We start from the raw sequence: 23,240 nt of genomic DNA on the forward strand, positions 1-23,240 counted from the left end.
ACATTTCATCCAAGAAAAACAGAATGTGTATTATTTTCAAGTGCACATTCTGCAAGATAGATCACATGTTAAGCCACAAAACAAGTCTCAATAAATTTAGGAAGATTGAAATCATATCAAGTATCTTTTCCAACTACAACATATGAAACTAAAAATCAATTGCAAGAAGAAAACTGGAAAAAAAAACCCACAAACCCATGGAGGCTCACCAACATGCTACTAAATAATCAATGGGTTAATGAAGAAATAAAATAGAAAATAAAAAAATACCTTGAGACAAATAAAAATGGAAACAGAGCATTCCAAAATCTATGGGACACAGCAAAAGTAGTTCTAAGAGGGAAATGTATAGCAATACAGGCCTGCCTCAAGAAGGGGAAAAAACACACAAAAAACCTCAAGTAAATAATCTAACCTGACACCTAAAAGAACGAGAAAAGGAACAAACACAGCCCAAAGTCAGTAGAAGGAAGGAAATAATAAGGATTAGAGCAGGAATAAATGAAATAGAGATCAGAAAAATAATAGAAAAGATCAATGCAAGTGCTGGTACTTTGAAAAGATAGACAAAATTGCCAAATCTTTAACCAGACTCATCAAGAGAAAAAGAGAGGGGGCCCAAATAAATAAAATTAGAAATGAAAGAAAACTTACAATTGACACCACAGAGATTCAAAGTGCCATAGAGAACACCGTGAACAATTATATGTCAACAACTTGGACAACCTAAATAATATCAATGAATTCCAGGAAACATATAATTCTCCAAGACTGATCAGAAAGAAACAGAAAATCTGAACAGAACAATTACTAGTAACCAAATTGAATCAGTAATAATAACAATTTTTAAAAACTCCCAACAAACAAAAAGCCCAGAAGAAAACATAGGCAGTAAACTCTGTGACACTGGTTTTAGCAATATATATATATTTTAGATATAACTTCTTGGGCAAGAGCTACAAAAGCAAAATTAAACAAATTGGACTACATCAAACTAAAAGACTTTTTTAAAGCAAAGGAAATAGTCAAGAAGACAAAGAGACACCTATTGAACCGGAGGAGGTATTTGTAAATGATATATCCAACAAGGGGTTAATCACAAAGGCATATAAAGAACTTACACAGCTCAACACCAAAAAAACCCCATGAACAATCCAATTTAAAAAATGGGCAAAGTACCTGAATAGACGCTTCTCCAAAGATGACATACAGATGGCCAAGAGACATACGAAAAGATGTTCAATGTCACTAACCATCAGGGAGACACAAATTGAAGCCACAATGAGATGTCACCTCACGCCTGGGGGAATGGCTCCAGCAACAAACAAGTGCTGGCGAGGGCGTGGGGAAGGGGCCCCTCGTGCACTGCTGGTGGGAGTGCATTGGGTGCAGCCACTGTGGAAATCAGTATGGAGGGTCCTCAAAAAATTCAAAGTGGAACTGCCTTATGACCCAGCCATTCTGCTTCTGGGAATACATCCAAAGAAATCTGAAACACTGATTCGAAAGGATCTGTTCACCTCTCTGTTCATTGCTGCGTTATTTACAATAACCATGATTTGGAAGCAGCCCAAGTGCCCATCAGGGGATGAGCGGATACAAAAGCTGTGGTGCATTTACACCATGGACTACTACTTGGTCATAAAAGACAAGGCAATCTTCCCATTTGTGAGAGCATGGATGGACCTGAGGAGCATTACGCTAAGTGAAATAAGCCAGTCAGAGAAAGACAAGGACCATATGACCTCACTCCTATGTGGAATCTAATGAACAAAATAAACTAAATAGAAACAGACTCCTAGATAGAGAACAGACTGACAGCTGTCAGAGGGGAGGTGGTTTCAGGGCTGGGAGAAAAAGGTGAAGGGATTAAAAAAAACCCTCGTAGACACAGATAGCAGCATGGTGCTCACCAGAGAGAAAGGGGAGACAGAAGAGGCTTTAAGGGAGATAAATGATGATGGAAGGAGACTTGACTTGGGGTGGTGAACACACAATACAATATACAGATGATGTGTTATAGAACTGCACACCTGAAACCTATAGGATTTTATTAACCAATGTCACCCCAATAAATTCAATAAAAAATAAAAGACTTGTTAAAGGCAAAGAAATCTTAAAAAAATGAACAAACAACACAGAAATAGATTCATCTATAGAGAATAAACTGAAATTTGCTAGCAGGAAAAGAGAAAAAAAAAAAAAAGTGAAGGGGATTGAGAAGTACAAACTTCCCGTTATAAAATAAAGAGGTCACGGGGATGCAATGTGCAGCACAGAGAATATAATCAATAATATCTTAATAACTTTGAGTGGTGGCAGGAGGTTACTAGACTTATTGGGATGATCAGACTGTAAGGTATAGAAATGTTGCACGACTAAAACTAATATAATGCGGTATGTCACGTATACATTTATAAAAAGAAAATAAGTTTATGTTTATACTAATAAAACACAGCCACGAGGTATTTTTTTAAAAACAGGGAGGTAGAAGAGTTGGTTAGACATGCGACGTGAGGACTCAACCCAGCATTGCTGGCTTTGGAGATGGGAAAGCGAATCACAGGGTAAGATGTGCAGCAGCCTCTGGGAGCTGGGCATGGCCCTCAGTTTCCAGCCAGCAAGAAGACAAGGGATTCAGTCCTACAACCCCCCGCAAGGAACTGAGTTCTACCAACAGCCCAAATAAGCAAGGAAGCAGGTTGTGCCCTAGAGCCTCCAGAGAGGAACACAGACCAGCTGCCACCTGACTGGCACATGGTGAGACCCATGCCAGACTTCTGGCCTGCAACTGTAAGAGAATAAATGTGTCTTCTTTTAAATTATAGCAGCAAGAGAAACTGATAGAGGTGGTAATGACCTGCGTTGTGTCAGGCCTGTGCTGCGTGTTTTGTATGCCTGATTATGTTTAGCCTTCACTACAGCCCTGTTAGGTAACAACTGTTACCATCATCTCCATTTTATAGAATGGGAGACAGTGTCCGAGAGAAGGTATGTCCCTTTCCCAAGGTCACAAGGCCACCAGGTAGGGAGTTGGGATTGGATTTCAAACTGATCAGATTCAGAGGTTGTCCACTGTGCGGTTGTGCTTCCCCAGGGCCCAGGGCCCAGGGCCCAGCTCAGAGCCACTAAATGGCTGTTGGTCCCCTAAAGCACACAAGCACACGCACACACACACATGCACACACATGCACATGCACACACAGGGCAGTGACATTTTGGCCGCCTTTCGCTGCTCCATTATCGTGCTGGCTGACCCTGAGTACCTTTTTACAGGAGTGTCTGCTCGTTTTGCTTGGTTACGAGATCATAACTTGGTGGTTTTCTAGGTTCTGGTAACATGGCATGGACTAGGAAAAAGGGTTTCTAAGTTCACCAGATGCTCCAAGAAGAAAAAGCATCACATGGAAGGTGGTTGTGCCACTTAAGAGTTAGAGCCAAAGTCAACACCTCCTGCCACTCCCTGCCACCGGAGATCAAACCCATTGGCTTCGACAAAACGAATCATCTTAGGAATCCTTTTGGAAAAAGTCAAGGAGCCATATATAAACTTAGAACTAAAAGTCTTGGTTAATAAAGGGGGGAAGAAGAATCCCTAACCAACAGTGTGGCTTCTTTTACTCTCTGATGAAAATCAAGATGACAGATATCACACAAATTGTGAATTGACACACAGGAGGCAAAATCTCTGACATTTCTTTGTCACTAATTCTCAGAACTGTAGAATGCAATGACTGTCATCCTAATAAACCACGGTTTGCAGCCTGTGATCTACTGAATTACAAAGGGGTTTCACCCAGTGTTAACCCCTCAGTCACTTTCTGTTTTTCACCTTTTGCAAAGGGCACAACAACCCTGACCCAGGGGAGGACCTTCGCTTTCTATGAAGACCTATGCGTCAACCCTGCCAGATCACTCACTGCCTCCCCCCAGGGCTTTGCTGGCGTATACAAAGGGAAACTTCTCTGCTTATTTAAAAGAACTAAATCTCCAATTTTTGGGATGTAGACAATCCCAAAAGTGAAGACCTTTTCAGTTCAGCAAATAACAAATTAAGAAGGAATTCCTAAGAGAATCTAATGGCTTTTCCATGAGGACCATGCCAACAACTTCAACCAGGAACAAGGAGAGCATCAGAAGAGATGACTTTGTCATTTGCATCCTTCCTCTGATACTTGAAGTAAAGCAAGAAAGCACAACTTGATTTGCTACTCAAATACCTCTAGGCCAAGAAGAAAAGGGGAAACTGTTATTGAGTATTTACCATATCTCAGAGGCTGTGGATATAGTCATTTTCAACCTATGCTGAGTTAGGTACTCTGCTGTGCCCTTGCATGCATTATCTCATTTGTTATTCACAGCAATGACAAAAGTCCCTAATGCATATGGAGAAACAGAGGTCCAGAAATCTTTCTGGCTCAAGGTGCTTCAGTTAGTGGGCCATAAAACCCAGATTTGAAGCCTGGGGCAAGAAGCTTTCACACATACCCACTGCTATAATTGTTACAGATGAGGAATCTTTGTCACTGGTCCACCAAGGGTCCCCCATCTAGAGAGTACGGATGAGTCAAAGTTGAAAACCATGTTGTCTTTCCCCCAAATGAAACAGGTTTAAGGAGGGCGTATTGAATGTAGGGAAAGGCCACCATTGAAAGGACTTCCTAGCTGGAAAGTTAGCAGTGGACAGCCATGAGTTTACTCCATGGTAGGCTGAACAGATGGGACAATCAGAGTCTCACAGGCTTTCAGTGGACTGAATCAAGGAAAAGGCCAGAAGCCCAAAGAGGAACTGTTGCTGCTGAGGGCTGCAGATAAGAGGCTGAAAGGGCTCTGCTGGTTGGGCTGATAAGAGTTGAAGCAGGCCCCAAATCACACCTGCATGCAGCACTCTCCCCAACAGGCCTTCCTCTTGCATGGGAACCTATTTGCTTTCTGAATGTGAGAGATATCGTGTTCAGAACCAGGAAGGCAGTGCACAGAGACATGGATGGGGAGGAGTGTGACCAGAGGAGGGAAACTAAGCCTCCCTTTCTCCATTTTCTTTCTCCATAGATTAGTAGCTTACAGTCAAGGAAAAGCTTTTAAGCAGTACTGGTTCTTTTAAAAACAATGTCTTTCCCACCACTACTATATATGTACCTGAGGAGAGAAAGACATTTCCACTTGATAAGAAGACTGTGCCATGGAGCTCCTACTGCCCCAGAAACAATATAAGAATATCATGCCTTCATTCATGACTCACTGGGTGCCCACCATGTGTCAGCTGTTATACCAGGCACTTGGGAGTCACGCAGAGCTGGAGAAGGCATCACACAGGAAGCTGTGAAGCTATGCAGCTTTGCTGCAAGGCAAGGTGTTGACTTAGAGATGTGGGAGCAAGGAAATGTTTGATCTGGGTGGAGCAGGACAACCAACATCACCTCTGTACTCCTGGATGTGAGGAAATCATGGTGGAAACCTTACAAATTAAGCAAGTCTGTTCTGTCTGGAAGCTCTGAGACAAGCTGAGGAGCTACCAAGATGGTTGATTTCTGAGTTCTGTACATAAAGATACTTTGTTTTGAGACATCTCACAGACCAATCAAGCTAGAAGAGGATCTAAAGATATTCTACATCATGCTGTCCAGTGTGGCTCAGTGATTGAGCATCAACCCATGAACCAAAAGGTCACTGGTTTGATTCCCTAGGCTGTGGGCTCGATCCCCAGTCAGGGGTGTGCAGGAGGCAGCCAAGCAATGACGACTCTCTCATCATTGATGTTTCCATCTCTCCCTCCCTCTCCCTTCCTTTCTCTGAAATCAATAAAGATATATTAAAAAATAATAAAATAATAAAAGATTGAGGTAACACCAGCAAAAATGGAGAAGTAAGAACCTGCAAAAGTACCCCCCATAAAAGCAATTTTAAAATTGGTAAAATTTCTCGAAAGAAACTCTGTAAGTAAAACTCTGGAAATAATCAGACTTACAGCAACCTGGGAAGCATTTAGTCAAGAAAATCAGCTAAATTCCATAAAGAAAAGAAATAAAAGGCATCTGATCAGAAAGGTAACAGTAGCCCTGTTAACAGGTGAGTTTATACAGGAGTGGGCCAAAGTGGGTTTAGAGTTGTTCATGTGGAAAAGAATACAAGAATAAATAATACAAGAATAAACTCTGTGTTTTGCATGTTCACAACTATAAACCTACTTTTGCTCACCCCTGTATATATAACCCTAAAGAATCAACAAGAATAAAAGTTATTAAAACTAATAAACTAGTTCAGAAAAGTTAGAGAATACACAATTTTTTTAAATTTGTTGCATTTTTATATGGAGCAACAAACAATTCAAAAATAAAGAAAATAATTCCATTTATAGTAACTTTAAGAAGAAAAATACAAAACTTAAAGCAAAAAAGTACAAAAATTGAACAATAAAACTGCAATACTTTGTTGAACAAAGTTAAAGATCTAAATAATGGAAAGATATTCCATGTTCATAGATAGGAAGTCCTGCTATTGTTAAGATGGCAATGCTCCCAAAATTCATGCACAGATTTATTAATTTTTTTAAAATATATTTTTATTGATTTCAGAAAAAGGAAGGAAGAGGGAGAGAGGGATAGAAACATCAATGATGAGAGAGAGTCATTGATCAGCTGCCTCCTGCACGCCCCCTGCTGGGGATCGAGCCTACAACCCAGGCATGTGTCTTGATCGGGAATCAAACTGGAATCTCTTGAATCATAGGATGATGCTCAACTACTGAGCCATGCTGGCCGGGTTCATGTATAGATTTAATGCAATCCACTCAAAACTCCAACTGCTTTTTTACAGAAATAAACTGACTTTAAAATTTATATGGAATTACAAGAGACCCAAAGCAACCAAAAACAATCTTGAAAAAGAAGAACAAGTTTGGGAGACTTCACATTTCCAGATTTCAAAATTTACAAAACCCTACAAAAAAAGCTACAGTAATCAAGATAGTGTGGTCACACAAATGTAGACTTAACGATCAATGGAAGAGAATTGAGAGTCCAGAAATAAACGAATATATCTGTTATCAACTGATTTTAACAAATGGTACTGGGACAACAGGAAATCCACATAAAAATGAATGAATGAAGTTGCGCTTCTACCTCACACTATATACAAAAACTAATTCAAAGTATATCAACAACCTAAATATAAGAACTATAAAACTCCTAGATGAAAACATAGGTGTAAATCTTCACTACCTTGGATTAGGTAATAGTTTCTTGAATATGACAACAAGGCACGAGCAGCTGAAGAAAAAATATTTTTAGTTGGACTTCATCAAAAATTAAAAATATTTATGTGTCAAAGGACACAATCAAGAAAATGAAAAGACAACCCACAGAATGGGAGAAAATATTTGCAAATTATATATCTGAGGAGAGTCTATTATCCAGGATATATTCTTGATAATTGGGTTGTCTTTTTATTGTTGAGTTGTACAACTCAACAATAAAAAGACAACCCAATTAAAATATGGCAAAGGATTTGAGTAGAAATTTCTCCAAAGAAGACATACGAATGGCCAATAAGCATGTGAAAAGATGCTCAGCATCATTAGTCATCAGGGAAATGCAAATTAAAACCATAATGAGGTACAACTTCACAATCTTTAGGTTGACTTTTATCACAAAAAAAGAAAATCATTATTTTGTGAGGATGTGGAGAAATCAGAACTCTTGTACTTTGCTGATAGGAATTTAAAATGTTGCAGCTGCTATGAAAAACAGTGTGACAGTTCATCAAAAAAGGAAACATAGAATTACCATATGATCCAGCAATTCACTCATAGGTATATATCCAAAGTAATTGAAAGCAGAGACTCAAATATTTGTATGCCAGTGATCACAGCAGCAGCATCCACAGTAGCTGAAAAATGAAAGCAACCCAAGGGTCCATCAACAGACCAACAAGATAAGGTAGATACATACAATGGAATATTATTCAGCCAACGTGGATGAACCTTGAAGACATTATGTTAAGTGAAACAAACCAAACATAGTGTGATCCACTTATATGAGGTGAATAGGCAATCTAGAAATTAATCTAGAATAGAGAAAATCACTGAGATAGAAGGTATCAGAGGTTACCAATGGGGTTGGGAAAGGGAAAATGGAGAATCCTTGCTTAATGGTTACAGATTTCCTATTAGGAGTGATAAAAAATAAAGTTTTGGAAATAGAAGTGGTAATGATTGCAAAACATTGTGAATATAATTAATACTTAAAGTGGCTTAAATGGCTAATTTTATATTATATATATATAAATATAAAAACACAATTTTTTTTTTTCATCCTTACCCAAGGACATGTTCCCATTGATTTTTTTAGAAAGAGAGGAAGGAAGAGAGAGAGAGACACACCGATGTGAGAGAGAAATATTGATTGGTTGCTTCCCACACACGCCCCGACTGGGAATTGAACCTGCAACCTTTTGGTGTATGGGACAGTGCTCCAACTAACTGAGCCACCTGGCTAGGGCTGTATAAGCACCATTTTTAACAAATCAGTAATGCAATGCACCAAAAACACTGAGTTACTTTAAAGAGGTGAATTATTTGGTATATGGAATATCTCAATAGAACTGTTTAAAAATTAACAAAAGTATAAGACCTTTACATAGAAAGCCATAAAATACAGCTGAGAAAAATTAAGTCAGACATGAATAAATGGCAAACTATACCATGTTCATGGATCAGAAGATTCCACATTGTAAAGAAATCAGTTCTTCTGTAATTAATCTATAGAGGCAATGTAATTGTAATCAGATCCCAGCATAGTTGTGTGTGGGGTGTGTGTGTGTGTGTGTGTGTGTGTGTGTGTGTGTGTGTGTAACGTGACAAGCCGATTCTAAAATACATAGAAATACAAAGCTCAACAAACAGACAAGATCATCTTGGAGGAGAACAGTGTTGGAGAATCTATACTGCAGATATCGAGCCTCTTTATTAAACTATAGTAGTGAAGACAATGCGGTTTTTCATGAACAGATAGACAAATGGGCAAAAGGCACAGAATAAAGAGCAAAAACAAGGAGCAGCAGTTCCATAGCAATGTAACAGACAAAGGACCTTTTTTTTTTTCCAATAAATGTTTTTGGGTCATTGGATATGTATGTGGGAAAGATGAAACTTGGTGACTACCTGACACCGTACATGAAAACTAATTCCTGTAGCATTATAAACCTAAATGTGAAAAATTAAGCGATAACTTTTCTATAAGATTACATAGGGGAATGAGTCTATGAGCTTGAGCTTTGCAAAGATTTCTCAAACGGGACACAAACATCACTAACAATTATATTTAAAAATTGCCTAATTGAATTTTCTTAAAATTAAGAATATATGTTCAGAAAGGAGACACCATTGAGACAGTGGAAGGGCAAACCACATACTAGGAGAAGGTAAGTATAGCAAATGCACTGTATGAACACCTAAGGACTCATGGCCAGGACATATAAAGGAACCCTCCAAATCAAATATCCAATTTAAAAACTGGGAGCCAGGCCAGGCGTGGCTCAGCGGTTGAGCGTTGACCTAGGATCCAAGAGATCGGGGTTTGATTCCCTGTCAGGGCACATGCCCGGGTTGTGGGCTGCAGCCGATCAATGACTCTCTCATCATTGATGTTTCTCTCTCTCTCCCCCTCCTTTCCTCTCTTTGAAATCAATAAAGATATGTTTAAAAAAAAAAAAAAAGAAATTAAAAAAAAACCACACAAAACAAAAAACAAAAAAATGAAAACAAAACAAAACTGGGCAAATCGTGAAAACAGGCATTTCACAAAAGGAGATATCCAAATAGGCAACAAACATCTACAAAGGTGTATAGCATTCTTAATCATCAGAGAAACGCACACGGAAACTACCTCCCACCCTCCAGACAGTAAATCAACAGGAGCAGGTTGGCGACATGCTCAGCAAAGACGCACTCACACATTGCTTGTGGCGACGGAAGTTGTTCCAACTTCTGGGAACAACTGTTAAGCCACATTCACCAAAGCTGAATGTGAGCAAATCTTAGGACCATCGATTCCACTCCTAGGTGCGTACCCACAGAAATGCCCACGAGTATTTTGCTGAAGACGTGTTCATGACACCAGACTGAAAACGACCCAAAGTTTCATCAAGGGAGAATGGGTGAAAAGAAGAATGCATGAACAAATTCACACGATGGAGCTCTGCACAGCAATGAAAAAGAAATAGCTACCACTGTCGACAACACAGAGGAACCTCACCGGCGGAACATGAAGCGAAAGAAGCCAAGCTCAACAGACGACAGACTGTGTGGTTCTGTTTGTCCAAACTTTTTGTTATTGTTGTTAATCTTCACCTGAGGATATTTTTCCCACTGGTTTTTAGAGAGAGTGGAAGGGAGCGGGGAGAGAGAGAGAAACATCTCTGTGAGAGAGACATTGATTGGTTGCCTCCTGCAGGCACCCAGATCAGGGTCGGGAATCGCACCCCCAACCCAAGTATGTGCCCTTGACTGGGAATGAAACCCGTGACCCTTCAGTGCACAGCCGACGCTCTAACCACTGAGCCATGCTCGCCAGGGCTATCCAAACTTTTGAACAGGCAAACTCAGTCCATTGTGAGGGAAGTCAGACTAGTGGTAACTTTCAGAGCAGAATGGATGCTGGTGATGCTCAGTGGCTTTATCCAGGTGGGACGTTTGTAGGTGTGTTGATAACTGATAATCGATCCAGCACGATTCACACTTTGCTCCCTGTGTATGTTACACTTAAATTAAAAGGTTTACAACAAAAAGCTTTGCAAAGGCCACCCAGGAACTGCCCGGAGGAGTGTGAGTAGACAGTGCAGGTGACAGGGAGGCTGGGCAGGACCTGGGAGCAGAGTCAGAAAGCACGACCAACATTCCCTCGGGTCCGCGTGGCCAGGAGAGAGCGGTGCTGCTCCTGCTCAGACGAGCGGCTGCTTCTCTGCGTATGGAGCTGACTCTGTCCACGTGGAAACTTCATCTTAATTGCCTCCTCCCACGTTCCCAACTCCTTTCTTTCTGACAGCACACAGGGAAGGAATGTGCACCCAGGGAATTGGCTGAAACACGTCCCTGAAGGTGACGGGGAGAGTTGGTCAGCGTTGGAAGGCAGTGAGGGAGCAGCACTGAACCCCAGCGCACAGGCCTCCTGCTCCTGGGACCCTCCCAGCCGCTTGTGGGGAAGCGCTAAGTGGCACAGCGAGTGTGCTCCACAACTCAGGCGGTGCTCTTCACGCTCGTGTGTTATTAACTTGTTGAATCCTTCCAATAAACCTAGGAAGCATTTCTATCACCATCATTCCCAATGTACAGATGAGAACACTGAGGTACAAGATTCCAGGCACCTTGTCAAGTCCCCATCACTAGCCATTAGTGGAGCTGGGATTTGACCCACGTAATTCACAGCTACGCTACCCCACCTCCAGGCTGCCTCCCCAGACGACACGCTCAGCTTCTGCAAGACTGGGGGTATTTCTGGAGAAATATTCTTAGAGACTTCAAATCCAACATACACAATCCATGCGCAGAGGGTCAAATGCACGTCCCAGAGGAAAACGCAGCCCCTCTGAGTCCAATTTCCCCCGGAGACATCACACTGTTAATAAAAAGGCTATGCCAAACTTTTCATGGAAATGACTACAATCACAAAATTTCAGCGGTCATAAATGGAGGTTCTTTTCAAGAGGTTCACATATGCTTGGGAAGTTTTCTTTAATTCCACCCTCAAATCCTGCTCTTTGTTCTATAAAACGGAATTACGACCAGCCTTGGGGAAGGCTTGTCCCTTTAGTGAGAACTTTTCAAGGGCAGGCTGTTGGGGAAAGTAAAACCGTGAGTGTTGGCGTTTCTTTTTTATTTTTAATCCTTGCCCGAGGAAATGTTTTTTGTTTTGTTTTGTTTTTATTGATTTTTTGGTTTTTTAGAAAGAAAGGAAGGGGGAGAGAAAGAGAGAAAGAAAAAACGATATGAGAGAGATACATCGATCAGTTGCATCCTGTATGAGCCCTGACTCCGGATCAAACCCAGAAATCAAACCCACAACCTTTTGGTGCACAGGACCACGCTGCAACCAATTGAGCCACCCGGCCAGGGCTGTGTTGGCGTTTCCAGGCCCCACTCCAGGGAGTGCCTGTGAGCCAGTGGCTGCTTCCCAGTGAATTCTTTGACATGAGGGGAGAACTGTCCCCCAGCTGGTACTGTAGAAACCCCTTCCTCCCTCCTTTTTATCTGGAGCATTCCAGAAGCAGGTTGATAGCCGGAGGCTCGCAAAAGTATTTCTTGCCTTTTCTAAGGGCTGGAATGTGGGGACATGCATATAAACTGGTCCAGAGACACCCCATCATAAATCCCTGGATCCTAAACGTTCCAAACTGGGCAGGTCTGCAGTGGGTAGAGCTGCTTCTTTCCCCAAAAGGGACTCGTTTCCATCCCTGGGGCATTTCTAAGGCATCAGCTGTCAATAGCAGGAGAGAGGAGCGTGCACAGTTTGGAACATGTTGCGGGCTGATGGTGAGGCGGTTAGCAAGCCCGTTATTTTTCAGTGCACAGCCCATTAGTGACATTTCCGAGTCCCTCCCAGCCACCCTTCTTTGTGTGTGACCGATGAAACCAGCTCCTTCACAAAGCGTAGCCACAAACAGAGTCGCCTATTTAATGCTAAAGCTAGAAGTCCTCGGTTTGTCCATGAGAGACAGAAACTGTGGCTTCGGACAGCTCTGCCCTGGGAGGGAGGGACCTGCCGGGCGCTCTGGCTACTAGCAGCCCTGCACCCACTCGCCGCTGTCCCTCCCACCCATCGCGCCCACGGTGTCCAAAGAGGGAAACCAGTGCTCTGGTATTTATCTCTGTTCAAGAGTGATGTTGTGGTGATTCCTTGTAAGGCGCAGCTAATTCTTAGCTTAATAAAAAGGAAAGGATGCCCAAGGTTATGACCCTGACAATAACCTCAGAGCGCTCTGCTGGACCGCAGAGCCGCCTGCCCAGCAAGGTCACTCTGCAGTATCGGCTCCTGTTCCTCCTCCTAAGCAGACGCTGGCTGTCAGCCTTGGACCTGTCATTTGTCCTTGAGTTCCTCTCTGAAATGCCATTGGTCTTCTCTGATTCTAGTTTGCCCCAACTTTTAGTAAGCAAACGTTTCCCTTTATTAGAAAAGAAAGTCTGTCCACCTGAGGGAACAGCTTTGAGGTTTTTTCCCCAAATCCGATCAATATATGCTGCAAAACCTAAAGACTGTCAAGGCTTTTTACCAGCAGAGAAGAAAGAAAATCTAGGAAGGCAACTGACAAGACACTTAGAAGAGTTTTCTGAGCCCCGAGCCCCTCGAAGCTCTTCGTTCAGTTGGTACAGAGGTTTACAAGCTTTATTAAAGACCAGATTTCTTTAAAAACACAACAACAACACACACCTCAGCTTTCATTCGCCTATGAATGCTTATTTATAATGTTATGGATAAATCACTCCCCCCAAGAGTCTTGCTCTTATTACAGTTATGGGTATATTATTTTTTACCTTCCATGCTACATTTTTACTGTACTTTTCTATCTTTAAATGTGTTTAGAAACACAAATACCACTGTGTTACAGCTGCCTACAGTACTCAGTGCAGTAGATGCTGTATGGGCTTGTAGCCCCGGAGCAACAGGCTGTCCCATGTGGCCTAGGTGTGTGTGGGCCGTACCACCTGGGTGTGTACGTGTAGTCTAGGTGTCTGGGCAATTGCCTAATGACACGCCTCTCAGAACAATCCACGTGATTAAACAGCACATGACTATATATTGTTTTTTTAAACCACTACTCGCCACCACGGCACATGCTACCAGGGTGACCAGGGCACTGGCAACAGGCCTGGGCTTGCCACCTCCAGGAAGGCACTCAGATTTCCGCAGGGCGTGGGCCAGTTCTGACCCAAACCTTCACACGGAGCCTGAAAGTACAAGATTTTCCAATGGATTCGTGTTTATTGTTGGCAAGGAGGTGGGTTATGTGGGGGGTGCTGTGTTCGAGAAACACGAGGTAGGGATGTGAGCCACTTGGAGAAGCAAACTGAAAAGAACAAGCTCTTGAATTTGCAGCCGTTTGGTGGATCTTCCAGCCAAGGTGACACAATTTTGTCACCTACTAAAAAGGCAAGGAAACATGGTCTCCTTGCTGAGGAGCTGGGGCTCCTGGGCGTGGTGTGAGAACTGGTGCCCACTCCTGGCCTGCCACCTGCTTCCATGGCAGCAAATGGACAACAGACACGGGCTCGCCCCTTGTTTTCCAAGGAAGGGTTAACAAAAGTAACAACTAAAAATGTCTTTGCCAAACCCGCAAAACGAAATCTCAGCCCCCAGACCAAATGGTTTCAATTCCCTGCTCCGCCTCCTCCCTCCCGCCTTCGAGATAAGTCCAGGCGGCCGGCGGTGCAGGGGGGGCAGGTCGGAAACCTCAGCCTGGTCACCCCACAGCCTGCCCTGCTTGCCGAGGGTGACCGGGCCGTAGCCCTCCCTTCTGTGCCGTGTCACTTTACAGGAACATTTCTTTCTTTAATTATCAGCCACGGGGCACAGGCCTGGCTGGTTTCCCCAGGGCGGGCTGTCAGCACAGCACCGCGTTTCCACGGGACCGGCCCTGCCCCGGGGCCGAGAATGACCAGGAGGCCCGTGGCCGGCCCGGAGCCGGGAGAGGAGGCTGCGCCTCTTATCTGGGAGATTGGGGTCTCCCATCCTCTCCCTTTTTAAAAGCTTTCCAGGCGTCTCACACCACAGGCACCCTGCCTTTCTGTTGGGTCTTCTCCACACCCCGCTTCTGTTGCTAATGAAGCTGGTTTCCCTTAACCCTTCCTAAGCTCGCTCTCTTTGGGTCATAAGCTCAGGCACAACTGGATTCCCACCCAGCTCCCTGGTGAAGAGCTGAGCAGCCCTAGAAACGTTGCCCAGCCTCTGAGCCTCGGTTTCCTCGCCTACAAACAAGGATTGTGAAGGTGCTGCTTGAGAGGTCGTCAGGGAGAGATGGGGCCGCCTGTGGGAAGTGCTGGCACAGCGCCTGGCACGTTGTAAATGCTCAGTAAACAGCGTCATTGGTGATGGCGGGCTCATCTGTGCCATGGGTGGAAAACTGGGAAACAAAAGAATAAATGCCATTTGCTTGAACCCTCTCGGTTTGCAATGAGGAGCCAAGGTCCAGAAGCTGGAAACTGGTACTCGGGCAGGTGCAAGCACAGCCAGGGTTGGGGGCCATGTCTCCTTACACCCTCGCTCTCTCTGGGGACCAAGCCAAGTAGCTTTGCCCCACATTTTCAGCCCTGGCACTCCTGTGCCAATGGTCCCAGCACTGGACTTGCCCAGGAGAAGGTGAAGGGAAAGAAAGCCTGGTTGACATGTCACATGTTTTATATCCAAGAGATGCCTCTGATCGCTTTCTAAGAATGAATTATGGCAGTGTCTTCCGAGCTCATTTGTCCTACTGAGAAACAGTGAATGTAACAAAGGCAATTATAATAACTTTAAAAAGCCACCAAGGCTCAGTGGTTGAGCATCAACCTAGGATCCAAGAGATTAGGGTTCGATTCCTGGTCAGGGCACCTGCCCAGGTTGCCGGCTTGATCCCCAGTGTGGGGGGCATGCAGGAGACAACCGATCAATGACTCTCTCATCATTGATGTTTCTATCTCTCTCTCCCTCTCCCTTCCTCTCTCTGAAATCAATACAGACATTTAAAAAAAAAAAAAAGCCACCAAGGTCAAACCCATAAACATGTCACTCAGGGTCCTGGACATGAGGTGTTTGCGGAAGGACCTGGCCTTTCCTCTCAGACCCATGGCTTAGGAAGTGGCCCCTCAAGTGCTCAGTGTCCCTGAGAGCCAGTTAGGGCTCAGTTTTGGTGTTATGGTCATTGTCTTTGTCCATCTCCAAACTATTCAGGTTTTCAACCAACCTGCTCGCAAGACAACAAAGTCCAAGTGTTGACCAAGTTATTTGTCCTGGCTGTGCCTTTTTGAGCTTTGAGAACTATTCAGGGGATGTGTCACCAGCGTGGCGTCTGTGCTGTCCTTTGTCCTCACGCCACTACCCTGAATCCTGCCATTTCTTGAGCTCCTAGAGCCAGGGGCTACATCAAACCTTTGCCAGCCTTATCTATTGAATTTGGATGACAACCCTCAAAGGCAAGTCCTGTCACCAGCCTCATTTTACCAATAAAGGCCACCAGGCTCTGAGAGGGCAGAGCCTTGCCCAGCATGGGATCAGAGAAGTGGACTTTCTCACCACCCTGATCTCCAGGGAGGGCTGGAGCTGAGGTCAATCATGTGGCCCAAGACTGGATCAAACCCTCCAGCGTTGCAACCCTGGATGAAACCTAGAACAACAAGGCTGGGGCTTCCTGGCTGGTGAAAGTATTGCTGTACTGGGATGGAAACTTCTGCACTTGCTCTCAACCTCACCCCGCCCCATCCTCACACTTCAGAATTTGGTGCCTTTGTTATCTCTCCATCTGTGGCTCATTTGTATCCTTGATAATAAAATGGTGATTGTAAATGTAGCTCTTTCCTGACCAATGTGAGTCATTCTAACATGTTATGGACACTGGAGGGTTGATTATGCCTAAATTGTAAGCAGGCTGGACAGAAGTGTGAGTAGCTTGGGACCTGGACTTGTGACCAGTGTCTGAAAGGGTGGGAAGTCTGTGGAACTTGGCCCTGGAGCCTATGGGTCTGTGTTAACTCTGGGTAATGTCAGAGTTAAACTGAACTACAAGACACCCAGCTGCTGTCTGAGAACTTGTGTTGGATAGTTGTGCCCTCCACCCCCCAGCCCTGGGTGAAGGGTTGCATCCCATCTCTTGGCCTCTTTTCCTCAACAGCTTCTCTTTCATCATATGCTTCTCTTCTGATGCAGCATCACCCACCACACACCTTTCCCCACTCAGATACTTTCTGCTGGTGTTCAACATGGTACCAGGTTGTGAAGACAGCACCAAGAAGGGGGTTGGGGGTAATTTCATCACTGAGGGGCAATAACCTAGTCTGCTGAAGGTTGAAATTCACAATAAGAAACTCAGAAACTACCATCTCTCTAAATAAGGAGCTCTCAGAACTGGCATGAAGCACTGTGCTCAACTGAAACATCGTGAAACACCATTTTGGGAGCCTCATCATCAGTAATGGGATGCGCTGAGCACACTGAATCTCTGTGTAGAGGTGTGAGAGCCCAACCATCACCTCCAGTGTAATTGTTCCACAGACGTTCTTAAGTAACCTTCAAGGTTAGCATACATTGCCCTGACCTGCATGGCTCAGGGGTTAGAGTGTCGGCCCTCAAATCAAAAGGTTGTGGTTTGATTCTCTGTCAAGGGCACGTACCTGGGCTGCAGGTCCTATCCCAGCCCTTGGTCAGGGCGTATGTGGGAGGCAACCAGTCAATGTGTCTCTCTCACATCAGTGTTTCTCTCTCTCCTCCTTATACCCTCTCTAAAAAGCAATGGAAAAAATATCCTCACTCCTCAGGTGGGGACTAAAAATATATATATTAGCATACACTGGTGACAGATTAGAGACCCAGGAGCCTGCTCTCATGCTGAAAGTTTGCTTGGCCCTGGCTGAGTCTTCCAGGCCCTCCAACCTCTCCCCCCACCCGATGTTACTCACACATGGTAGACATGGTCTGCAGTTCCTTTAAATCAAGTCTCTGTTTCCTTCATTAAATGAGAGGCCAGTGATGGGGAATTGTATGTTCTTTTCACAAATCTGTTGGGAGAACACACAGCTTTATTTAGGACAATTTTTTTTTCTTTTGAAACCCGGACTGGGGTTCTCTGTCTTGGTCTCCTAACTCAGCATATAAAACTTCCCATGTCCCTGATGTTCCCTCCTCCTCCACAAAACTGGGCCAACGGTTCCTCCGACAATAACACTACGCTGCAAGTTCATGTTTCCAAATTACTTTCACACGCACTTTCCAGGGCAGAAAGGTACTGTCACTTTCCTTTCTAAATATGGGAGAACGGAAGTCTCCAACGTAAGAGCGAGCACGTAGTAAACGTTTATTACCCATCGGCCTCCATCTTTCCTTGTACTTCCCCCTCCGAAACCCCTGCTCTTAGTGACCCACTTTACAGATGAGGAAACTGAGGCTCAGTGGAGCCACACAGGTTACTCAGGGCCACACATAACAAGTGAGAGGCAGAGCTGGGCTTCTCACCCTGACTGTACAAAGCCACCTCCATGGGCTCCTGGGGCTGCACACCCTTGGGGGCCCACCGAGGGTGTAAGCCTTCAGGGCAAGCCCCACCTTGCCTTCTCTCCTTGGGATAACACAACAGGTCTGGACTCGATGGCTTGGGGAGACACCTATCATGTTTCTGCCGGCTTCTTCCCCTTCCTCTATTTGGTCATTTAAAAAAATTTTTTTAAAATAAAGGTGGCGGTGATGATGGTGGCTGTGGTGATGGTGATCATTGTTTGGTATATAACTGTAATGGTGGTGGCAGAAAAGGTATGGAGGTGGGGAGGCAGTAATGATGGTGATGGTGGTATTAGTGTTGTTGGTGATGGTGAGGGTGGTGGAGGTGGTGATTGTGTGTGTAGTGGCTATGACGGAGCTCACATTGGTGGTGACAGTGGTGTGAGCTGTGATGAGTGTGGCAGGGATGGTGGTGACAGTAGCAAGAGTTATAATCAAGGTTGTATTGGAACAAAGAGCTTATTAAAATGACCTTTAATGTCAGGCACTATGGTAGGGAAAATAAGACAGTGAACCCCTTTTTGAAAAATACCACCTTCCAATCCTTTTGTAATCTCAACGGCATACATATTACGACAAAACACAGAGGGGTACTCAATAAATGTAATTTAATTTGATATCTTTATGCCTTAAAGGAAGCAGCTGATCCAGAAAAGTCCCTTAGAATATCCTTAAACCCAATAAGACACATATTAGGGAGAGAAGAGAAAATTTTCTATGAAAGGGTATAAAGGTATTTCAATACGAAGGAAGAAACAGTAGAGGAGTGACTGTTAAGAAACCCCTTGAAATTCGGGAGGTGGATATTGACCTCATCAAGGAAGAAATGGAAATAATAAAGTGGTCATATGTTGAAGCCCCGCAAGGGACGCATGATGACCCCACACGCTGCAGGGAGACTGGAGCCCTGCCTGAGGCCCCGAGGCCCAAGGCAGACTTCAGCCAGTCCCGCCCTCTCCGCCACAGAGCTCTTGAACAAAGGTTGGACATTAGCCAGAGGAACCAAGAATCCCGCGTAATGGCCCTTCTGAGCCACGTTAGGCACCAGGGACAGTGTGGGTGGTCCTGCTGCTGTCAGGCATGGATATGCGGGCGTGGCTGTTTGACCTCGGTTTGAGGAACCTGCCTTAGGTTTCCACTCTGAACAGATTGCGGCTCAGGTGTCTGGTGAAGTTGGGTGCGTTTCACTATGAATCTGGCGTGAGACGACAAGGACCCAAACTTGTCTGAATTGTGTCTTTGACCAGCCAACACTCTGAGACCGCCTGTGCCTGCTTTTGGTGTTGGCAAAATGGAAATAAATATCTTTATTCTTCCCCTAGGTCACTTCCAACCACTGAGTCACATAATCATTTGATCTAGGTGACTTTTGTGGCTCTGTTCTATACAGAAAGGAAATGTGAAATATTTTATTTTTCCTTTAGGTTGACTTGTCATGTGATAAAGGCAATAAATACTTATTGATGACATTTTGAAAAATATTTAAAATATGTTTAAAAAAACAAGAAAAAAGTCACCCCTGGTCCTCGCATCAGCACAGCTGACGTTGGGTGTGCAGCTATTGCAGGGTGGGCTCAGATAGTTTTAAGAAACTGCCCGGCCAGTGTTGCTCAGTCGTTGAGCATCAATCTATGATCCTGGAGATCTCAGTTCAGTTCCTGGTCAAGGCATATGCCCAGGTTGTGAGCTCAAACCCCAGCGAGGGGGTGGGGATGGTACAGGAGGCAGCCGATCAATGACTCTCTCTCATTGATAGAAGCCCCTCAGAAGTGCCACCTGCTCAGGAGCCATGGCCAGAGGCAAGGTTTCTCCCCAGGAGGGACAGTCATCATGAGGCTGCAGCAGGCCTTCCACCTGGTCCAGCTCCAGCACAGAGGCCCTGAGCTTTTCCTCAGAGGCCCTCATAGTGGGAGGGCACTGTGACACTGGAGCGCACAGCCACCTGGAGATACACTTCCAGCTGAGTGAGTGCCTTGTGCCCAAAGAGCAGCCCCAATTCAGACACTTTCTCCTGGAGACCAAGCCCTGGAGAGGTGGGCCTGCAGCTGTGTGAGGTGTGAACAGTCCTAACAGCAGTGCAATGACAGAGACTCTGTCTCGAGCTGACACTGCAGGCCAGGCACATGCTGAAAACTAAGCATATCTCAAAGCTATCAAATTTAATGGAACAAAGGCAGCTTCTGTACCCTGCCTTTTTGTGTCCTGAAAAGTAAACCTCTGTGTATTAATACAACTTAACCCAACAGCAATTCAGGCAGCGTGCCCAGAGGCCCTCTATAGAGAACTGTACATGTTAATAATTTTAAGTGAAGCTGTAAGTTTTAAATTTATTTTTTAATTCATTTGCATAGGATTAAGGATAGGCCTGGGCATGGAATAGATGCTTCACATTTGTGGATGAACGGCTGTCGGGTCTGAATTCAACACAGTGCCCTATGAGTCCCCAACTATTGGCACAAGTAAACTGTGGCCTGAAGCAGTAGACAGTAGCCCCTGCCTCCATCGTCCACTCCTGAGTCCAGATTCAAATAATAATCTCATCCAGAAACACGTCACATATGCACCCAGAAGTAGTATTTTATCTGTTCACCTTGTGACCACTCAAACTGACACATGAAATTAACCATCACAGCGTCTCTGGGCACCTGAATGCTGCCCAGCTGTTAAAAGAAATTATTTAGATTTGAGCAAAGTGGTGTGGGAAGATGTCCATGAAACATGAAGTTAAAGAAAAGAGCCTAGTACCTGGGCTGGTGTGGCTCAGTAGTTGAGTGTTGACCGATGAACCAGGAGATCACAGTTCGATTCCTGGTCAGGGTACATGCCCAGGTTATGAGCTCGATCCCCAGTAGGAGGCGTGCAGCAGGCAGTTGATCGATGATCCTCTTTCACCATTGATGTTTCTATATCTTTCTCCCTCTCCCTTCTTCTCTCTGAAATCAATAAAAACATATTTAAAAATAAATAAAAATAAATAAAAAAAAGAAAGGAACCTAGCTGTAGACAAATATGCACATTAGGACCCACTGCGTGTTGAATGGGATGCTCGTGTATATGTGTGCAAATGTTCATGTGTGAATAGAAAAAAATCTGGAAAGTCAACAAATTACTACCAATGGTTACAGCAAGAGTAGGTTTTCAGGTGATTTTTACTTTATAAATTAAGCTATTGATTGCTTATTTTTTGTTATTAGCATATATTATTTGAAAGAAATAAAAATTATCCATCATTTGAAAAACTAATATCGATGTTTGGATTTACTTAGTGCTGTGGACTCAGATATTTATCATAAGCAGTGAGGTGCTGGACTTAAGAAAAACAAGAACATTCACTGTAATTATATACGTGGGCAAAACCCCTAGAGACCCTCTTGCTCATGTGCGTAACGGAGCTGCAGAAGGGCACGCACAGCGGCTCTGCTTGGACAGCAGAGGGTGGGAACACCGAAAGCCCACTGATCGCCCAAGTAGAACAGGGCTTGCTCAAGGTTGAAACGGAACCAGCTAGATCAAGCTCTAGAAAGATACGCATGACCTGATGAGTTAAAAAACAGGTTGGAGTGTTGTCCCGAGTACCAGAAGGTCACGGGTTCAGTCCCGAGGCCCGGGCAAGTACAGAAAGCAACCAGTCGATGTATCTCTTTCACATGGATATTTCTCCCTCTCTCTCTCTCCCTTCCTCCCTCTCTAAAATCAATTTTTTAAAAACTTCTCCATCTACAAAGAGTTGTTGCCAAAAAGAGTTGACCTTGCCTCTAGTCTAGCCTTCAGATGAACTTCCATTGGTTGGGAAAACAACAGATCAGGTTTGCTCTGGTCGGAAAGTTTGTGTCCCCCTAAAATTCACATGTTGAAAACCTAATGTCCAAAGTGATGGGCCTGTTCAGAGATGGGCCTTGGGGTGGTTAAGTCAAGAGGAAGGAGCGTCATGAATGGGGCTAGTGACCTTATGAAAGTCCCACAGAGTTCCCTCTCTGCCTCCTCTCTCCCCCTTTCCTCACCCCCACTCTCTCTCCATCCCCCCTCTCTCTCCCTCTCTGCACTTCAAAACACACCAGGGAAAGGCCAGGTAAGGACATACGAAGAAGGCAGTCACCTGCCAGCCAGAGTGATCACTCTCACCAGAACCAAATCTGCTGGCTCCTTGATCTTAGACTCCTCAGCCTCCAGAACTGTGAGAAATACGTGTTTGTTTACGCCGCCCCACCTATGGCATTCTGTTATAGCAGCCAGAGCTGACTAAGAAAGCAACTGAGATCTTCAGAAACTCAAATCACACAACCCAACAAAGCTCACGGGCACCCACGTCAGCACCTGATCCAGCCTAGCACCTCTGCTCCACCCCCACCTTGTGAGTGAGCGGTTAACCAAATGTTTTCAAACTATATTCTTTCTACTAGACTGAGCAGAAAAATATAACTATCATACTAAAATACTACAATGGTCTTTCTCAGGCACAGTCGCTTTAAAAAAAAACATGAGTTCTTTCCTTAATATACTGTCTTAAGTGTTTCCGACAAGAAAAGGGGAAGAAAGCCAAAATTAACTTTAGGGTAGAAAACACTATGCCTTCCAGATTTCAAACACTTGATTTGTGACCATTTTGACCCATCAGGTCTGTATCAAAAGGCGAACTCCTCTGCCACGTGCCCAGGACTATGCCAACACCTGTGTTCCTAGGTCATAAAGGTCTCCTCTTGTGACTATACTAGTTTTCTATTTCATTATATAAAATTATCTCATACTTAACAGCTTAAGACAACACCCATCTGTCAGCTCACAACTTATTAGGTGAGAAATCCACAGCTGGTGTGGCTGGCGTGGCTGAGTTCTCCGCCCAGAGTCTTGTGAGGCAGAAATCAAAGCATCAGATGGGTGCCTTCCTTCTAGAGGTTCTAGGGAAGATCCTGCCTGCAAGCTCAGTCAGGTTGTTGGACAAATGAGTCATTGAACTCAGGTCCCCATCTCTTTGCTAGCTGTCAGCTCCCAGAGACGAGCTGCGTTCCC

General features: G+C 44.3%; 1 pseudogene; it reads right to left on the reverse strand.

Annotated features, from left to right (window-relative positions):
* The window catches only part of LOC107539634 (solute carrier family 15 member 4-like), a 72,506-nt pseudogene that overhangs the window by 30,568 nt on the left and 18,698 nt on the right, over window positions 1-23,240 (reverse strand).

The sequence above is a fragment of the Miniopterus natalensis genome, chromosome 13, assembly GCF_054644295.1.
Source record: "Miniopterus natalensis isolate mMinNat1 chromosome 13, mMinNat1.hap1, whole genome shotgun sequence".
In the NCBI taxonomy this organism is placed as follows: Eukaryota; Metazoa; Chordata; class Mammalia; order Chiroptera; family Miniopteridae; genus Miniopterus; species Miniopterus natalensis.